Source organism: Hyperolius riggenbachi, chromosome 1, assembly GCF_040937935.1.
Source record: "Hyperolius riggenbachi isolate aHypRig1 chromosome 1, aHypRig1.pri, whole genome shotgun sequence".
NCBI lineage: Eukaryota > Metazoa > Chordata > Amphibia > Anura > Hyperoliidae > Hyperolius > Hyperolius riggenbachi.
The window spans coordinates 352828923-352836581 of NC_090646.1; positions in this window are offsets into that span (position 1 = coordinate 352828923).

Here is a 7659-nt window from a genome sequence, read left to right on the forward strand (position 1 = left end):
ATGGACAGTCTGATAAATTACAGCTGAAGTAGTAATGTGAAAATCTTTGTTGGTTCAGTTCAGTAATGCATGATGCCATGTACTCCATCTGTCCATCAGCAACACTAGAGGGAGAATGCTGCTGCTGCTGCTGCTGCTATATAAACGTTCAGTTTTCCATGGATGAAACCAGGTATACTGGGTAAGCATGTTCTGTATGACACAATTCCATAGAGGGCACTGACTTATTTCTAGAATACAGTCAGCTTCCAACTCACTCCAAAGCAGGGATACTCATGGTGAGAAATCAATGATCAGTTAATTCCAAAATGTGTAGTGACCATCCAGCACTGAAGAGGTTAAAATACCCCCTGCATTTTAGGAAGGGTTGGTAATGTTAGGTACCCAGCTCACACTAGTAATATCTAATTTCTAGGTTTTTATTTTAAAGGACATAAAGGATACTTAGAATCTATATCCATTTTTCTAGAAAATAACAGAATGCCACATGTCTAGAAAAAAGAAATAAACTCTCTTGGAGACTTTTTATGGCTTCCTGTGCTCTGTTTGTTTGAAGCTATGTAGCTTTGCTACATTACACACCAATATGAAGCACATACATATTTCGATATATATCAGTCTTTGCACATTGGGCTTGATTCACAAAGCGGTGCTAACCTAGTTAGCACTCCTAAAGACTTTTGGGCGTGATAACCATTGCACTAAGTAGGTTAGCACCGTTTTGAGGAATAAACTCGTGCGCGAAGTCCCGTGCGCAAAGTCGCATAGGGTTTTGTGGCCGCATAAAACTTTACGCGCGCAAACTATTAGGCGCGCATTAGCACACAAAGAGGCAGTTTGCACGTGATAAGCAGCTTTTCACTGGCGTGCTAACAGTTAGCACGATTTTGTGAATCAAGTCCATATTGGCCTCAATTCACTAAGCTTTATCAAACACTTTATCAAACATATGACAATTTACCACATGGGTAAAATCTTATTTTGAATTCACTAAGGTGTTATATATTTGTTGAATGTTTTATCGATAAAGCCTGCGCACGATCTCCTGCAGTAGCCGGCCCCAGGACCTGACGCCAAATGCCGTTAGGTGGTCCTGAGACTGCCGACGTGGCCACTCCCATTGGCATGGGGCGGTCTGTAGGTAGTTAAATACACCACTATGAAACTGCAGCTGTCTTTGGTAGGTATTGGTGCTCCATATCAATAAAGTGCTTGCACTGCGGCCCCAAGCTTCTTACCTATGCCACTGTCTGTAGATCATGTGACTAGCTTTTCAACGGCAATTTCTTTCAAAAAACAACTATAAAAAATATGAAAATTGTGTGGGTAATTGCAAAGTCCCATATTCACCGTACCTAACAATGAAAAATCCAGGAGAGTGAACTTAGGCTTTATGTTACAGGCCATCTTCACCAAAAACTGATGGATTATGGCAGCATTTGGTTCCTGTTAACCCGGGTGCTCCCAGCAATGCGTGATAATAGTGCTTGGTCTACAAAGGTTCGAGAACTTGAGTGATCTGGAAAACCTCCACAATCAAAGAAGGGAACCACTTATGACAAAGTAACAGTCAGGTAGTGCATATGCAAAAATGCACAGACCATGTCCCCAGTAATAAAACAGGTACATATTTCTATCACAGCAGAGAAAAATGGACACAGTAAGTAAAATTCATAATAATCTTGATCTTTTATTAAGACGGTGGCAAAAGAGGCATACCCAGAGTGAAGTGGTATACGACACCACTACCCACACCAACACTACACATTCCCAGTAAAATACTATATGCCACTATCCAGCATCTTCTAGCACTCCTTTCACCTCTTCCTTATCCCACTCACCCAAAGAACTAGTGACATAACACAATGACATGTCACTGCCCAGCATGGCCTGGCTGACACTGTCCCTGCATAAGAGGCACACTTATTATTCATTGGCCTATCACTTTGGAACTACGTGGCTGCTGTGGATAATCAAATCACTAGTTGTACAGCATCCAAATGTGAGCTTTATGCCGGGCATACACGGCTTGTTTGTGCGCTGGAATCGATGCCGGCGCGTCCCCGTGGCCGCCCGGATCGATTCCTGCTCGTCCCCGCGGGCGCTTCTTATCTTGCGCTTATTTTGTTCCATTGTCCTGCCCGCGGGTATCGAGCGCGGAGTCGATCGGGCGGGCAATCGGACATGTCGGAAATTATCAATCGAGCCATCAGCGGCTCGATTGATTAAAAAAAACGAGCCGTGTATGCCCGGCATCATACATTCATATAATACTCATAAAAGCCAATTTAATTGTATCATATTGTCTTTCAAGTTTTATCTACTATCGGGAAAAGTAAATAGAGAATATTACCTTCTACATATTACCTTCTTCAATCCAGCATATATCAATAATGATCACCTCTATGCAGGGACGTTTTTAGGCATAGGCAAACCAGGCAGATGACTGTGGTGACCAATTCAGGAGGTGTGCACCACAGAGCTATTATTAGCATACAATTCTTTATGGAATTCTTATATAAAGTATAACTGCTAGTTTCAAAAAGAAAGGGAATCTTAAAGGACACCTGAAATGAGAGTATTTATTTTCCTTTTAAACAATAACCATTGCCTGACAGTCCAGCTGATCTTTCTGGCTTCAGTAGTGCATGCATGACGTACATACCTGAAACAAGCATGAGACTATGAGCTTGACTCACTAAAGCATGCTAACATAGCACTCCTAAAAGCTTTGCACGTGCAAACTAGAGTGCTAAGTAGTTTGCACAGGGAAAGCTATTACTGATCGCGTGCTATTTGGTGCGCCCGAAATGTTGCACCGGTGCGCGTGAAACGCCGCATGCAAAGTACGCTTATCAGGCTATTTTGAACGCGAACAGTGCGATGTTTTGTGCGCACCATGCAGCGCTAAACTTTGCGTGCATATTAGCGCATGCAAAGGCACTTTGCATGTGCTAAGGGGCTTTTTACTGGCGTGCTAACACTTAGCACGCTTTCCTTAAAACATTTCAAAGTGCTATAGCGGAAACATAAATTGTAAGTGTCCCATAGAGTGCGCTATCACCAGACTTAGGCAAGTCTTTCCAGAATCAATATATTTATGTTAAAGCGGATCCGAGATGAAACACTCATACTTTAAAAAGTGTATGATTATTTATTCCTGTGATACAATGAGGGCAGCCATGTTCTTTTTGTCATATTGTCACAGGCTAAGGGCTGGAGATACTATCAGCTTTCTTCAGTTCCCTCTCCTTCTCCCTCCTCCGTTCTGCCTTTGAAATCAATGGCTAGTAACACCTCCCCCTCCTCCTGCCCAGACTGAGCTCCTGTAAGCCCTTGCTATTGTCTGAAAGTGCCTTTGCACTCTGAGGGCTGTGGGCGAGGCTTGTTTAGTTTATAGGGAATTAAAGTGTTAAAACAAAAACAAAAAAGTATTTGGCTTGAGGAATGCCCTATAAACTATAGGAAAGGGACACAATTATGCAATGAGTAAAAGTTAATCTCGGATCCACTTTAAGCGCACATCCTTCAATTTCCATTAGTCTCTAAAAACCACATTCTCTTTTCCTGTGTCTTGCAACTTCAATAGTGACCTTCACCCTAAACACCCGATAGTAAACAGACTCACCAGACGTGTTGGCCACTGTTAGACAGGCCAACCATGCACAAGTCCAGGAAGCCTAGAAACCTCACATAGCATAATACTGTTACCGCTATAAAAACTTTTATTTTAAAAACACACTCACAGTTTCCTCACTTTAAGTTAGGCACAGAGTTTTTCCACAGGCTCTCCCCCATTGCCAAGCCGGGTGTAAAGTGTACTGGCTCCTACCACCTTCTAGCTGTCCACCTCAGGCAGTACCGCTGCTTTAGGGTTGCTCTGCATTTCCTGGTATGTCCACCTCCGCCCGATCGATTTCGTAACTCGCTTGCGACTCATCAAGGTCACGGAGAGTGGACACACACCAGGATATTTGTATCTCAGTACGCGGCTATTGGCCACCTCCAGCATCCCATCTATCCCTGCGCCGATGCGCACCCATTTGCCATTCTAACTGATAGTGCGCGGCTATTTGCTGCCTACAACTCCCAGCTACCTTTGCGCCAATGCGCCCCCATTGGCCAGTCCAATGCATTACTCTATACGTCACGCTCCCAGCATGCCGTATGCACAGTGCGCCTATTGGGTCTCACATTACCGTCAAGGTGCTGAATGGATACAGCATGAGTGCACATCGCACTCATGTGAGATCCCCTGGCCGCAACTACGTTGTTAAGATTCTCTGCCTGCATAGCAAAGAGGAAGATTCCGTTTACAGTATAAAATAATAATAACAATTAAAATACTAAAAAGATGAAAAACAGCATATATCAATAAGTTCATAAATATCATGTACATTACACATTCCATATAGCTTGTTTTGCCTACTCTTCACTTAGAATCCAATCCACTATCTTTATTAGACAAATACCATTATTATCAGGTCACTACTGTTTGACCTACTATATTCACCTTTATTCCTTAACATATCTTTAATTGCTTTGATTACAACAGTCTGTCTTTAATTACAACAGTGTTCTCACATCTAATTATCCACAAGAAAACAGTTTAAATCCAAATCTATGTTATGTCCTCCAGGTTGGAGACATCCCATACTATATATCCACCGGGTCTCCCTTTTTGATATCTGGCGTACCTTATGACACCCTCTCCACCCATATGCCATCTTCTCAAGCCCACAGAAATGCAGTCCCCTTGGATCACAGTTATGTTGTATTTTTAGCATGCTTTAGTGAATCAAGCCCAATGTGGCTAATCCAGTCTGACTTCAGTTAGAAACCTCTGATTTGCATGCTTGTTCAGGGTCTATTGGTAAAAGGCAGAGGATTAAGGCTCGTGCATACACGTGCAATTTAATTCACGACCAACTGCACAACATGATCAGCCGCACAACTTGTTTACATGACAAATATGGACACACGCTGATCAACTAAACAACCAATTCATTTAAATACTGCACCAACATGTCTGCATTTAAAAATGACAAGTCGCTCAAACGACTTCTATACACGTGGCCAACCTGCACGATAGTTTATCAGGTTGATCCGCTGGTTGGATCAGGCACACCGCTTGTTATCAGTTGTACGTCTTGTCAGTTTGTCCAGCGTACACAAGCCCAACTATCATCCAACAAAGCAAGTTTAGACGATAGTTGGGTGGAATAGTTGCCTTGATGATGAGCCTTTAGCAAGGCAGCCAGGCAGTTTGCATTGTTTAAAAAGGAAATAAAAATATAGGCCTCAATATCCCTCTGACTGCAGGTGTCCTTTAACACCTAAATGGGCACTGCTCATTAGCATAACAAAAAAAGGCCTGAATAGCATAACAATAAAGGATGGGTCAATAAAATTTGATGACATTTTTTTGCAAATATATACTGCTTTAAAATGGACAAATGGTTTGCTACCTTTTTTTTTTCAAAAAGGAAACAGGATAGTTGGATCATGGCAAAGTAGAACAAGATCAGTGGCTTATTTTCAGTTTCGTAACAGGCAGGCATAGTACCCGTGTTATGGAAGGAACCAGCAGGTGGAGCAGAAAAGGAACCAGGATGCAGTCTAAGGGGCCCCCTGTATTTACCAGAGAAAAGTATGATGGGCTGGGCAGGTAGCAATGAGTTTGGATGAGTATCAGTAGCAAAGATTAAGGCTTGGTTCACACGGGCATCTGCTGGCGTGTCAGTCAAATGCTTTTCTGCAAGCATCCAGAAAAGCATTTGACATCTAGTCGAGTACACTGAGACCCCAGACTGCTTGGAGTGCTGCTCAATGCCAAGGCAAGAGACAAACAGTTTCAAAAATCAGATTAGATCAAAGTCTGCATTAAGCCTTGTATACACACGACTTAAGTCAGCTGAGGCGGCCGATAAGAACTGCCTCAGTCAATAGTCAGGCATGTGTACAGTAACCCCTGACCACCAGCCCACAAGCAATCCACCTGGTGGATCAACTTGGTCTAGTGATGGCCAACTTCTTTGTGTACGTTGCTCCCCCGCCCACTGTGTTACTCCATGTACGTGCCACTCTGTTGTCTCTCTGCAAAGCAACCCTCCCCGCATAGCAACAGAAGGTGTCAGCTACACAGCTTGTTCTGCATTGGTACAGGCTGGCCCAGTGATGCAGCCCAAGGGGATTGGATCCCAATCCCTGATGGGTGACATCAGTCAAAGGTGTGTATGCATCTTAAGAGTAGCAGATCACAGTTGTTTAATGAGCTTGCTCAAAATGCAAATGAGCAGAGTATCTAGCACAGACTGGGACTGCTTGATGTCACAGCATCAAGTTGTTAGAAGGGGTTTAAGCAACTGTGCAGTGTCTGCAGTCACCTCTACACGTGGTGTGTTTGCATATATATAATATGCATACCAAAACGCACCAGGGAAAAGGATGACATGGTCCCCCATTAAGGGCATCCTTCGATTACCCCTAGAGCAGGGGTTCACCCACCTTTTTCATCTAGAGGACTGCTCTCCATTGCAATTTTTTTTTCTGGGGACCAGGCGGAGGGTGCTGTTGCAGTTGGTCTTGTCAGGGGTGCTGGTCTTAAGAGTACAAGGTGTTTTTTGGAGGGATTATTGAGGGGGGGGGGGTGTATGGTCCTTTGTTGGTAAGAGGAGACATAGCAGCACAGGAAGGGGCAGACTAGAAGGATGAGGTACAGGACACATAAGTGCAGGATGGAGAATGGCACCACAGGACACTGATAAAGTGCAGGATGTGGAATGGCAACAAAATACTCTGATAAGTGGAAAACAGGGATTGGCAGCATAGGACACTGATAAGCTGCAGGATGGGGAAAAAGCAGCACAACATGCTGATGTTGGAGGTTTATTACTGGGAAGGAGTGTATATCTTTTTTCGGTCTGTGGGTGTGGCCTCTCACTCACCACCTGATGACGCGCTGTTGGATGAATGTAATTATAGTGAGAGGCCAGGCCTGCAGAATGGCTCGAAATGGCTTACGCCGGTACCAGGCCGCTGACCAGGGGATGGGGACCTCTGCCCTACAGGCTAGCTTAGCAGGATGATCCTGATGTTAAGCTTTAACCAGCACTGGTAAAATATTGCTCTTTGGTCCCCACATAATTTCCTTAGAGCTATAGTCCTTCCATTTGACCAGCTATTGGATTCCAACTGCACATTTTCAGAATCAGGAAAAGCCTCAACTCTAAAATCTTCTTACTTATCCACTAGGATAGGATAGATTGTTAAAGGCTTTACAAATAACGAAATCTGAAAAGCAAGGTTTAAGACAGCAGGCATGAAGCACAAAGTGTATTTTCATGGCAGGCTGTAGAATAAAAGTTAAAAAAGGCACAGGATTAATTATTCTCTTGATGATTAAGGGGCGACAAACCTGGGTCCAAGTTTCTTAGATGGACAGTAAATCTTGAGGTGGACTATAAGCAGTCAGACATAATTCACAGAAACAGTGACTATGTGCAGGCCGGGATTTACATCACTGGAGCCTATAAGCACAGATGTTCTGGCACCTTAGACTTCACCCTCCATGAACCTACAAACCCCTGCCTAGCCACACCGTAAGTGTGCTGGCTGGCCCAGCTGTCACTTCTCCCTTACTCCCCTTGCCCGTCATAG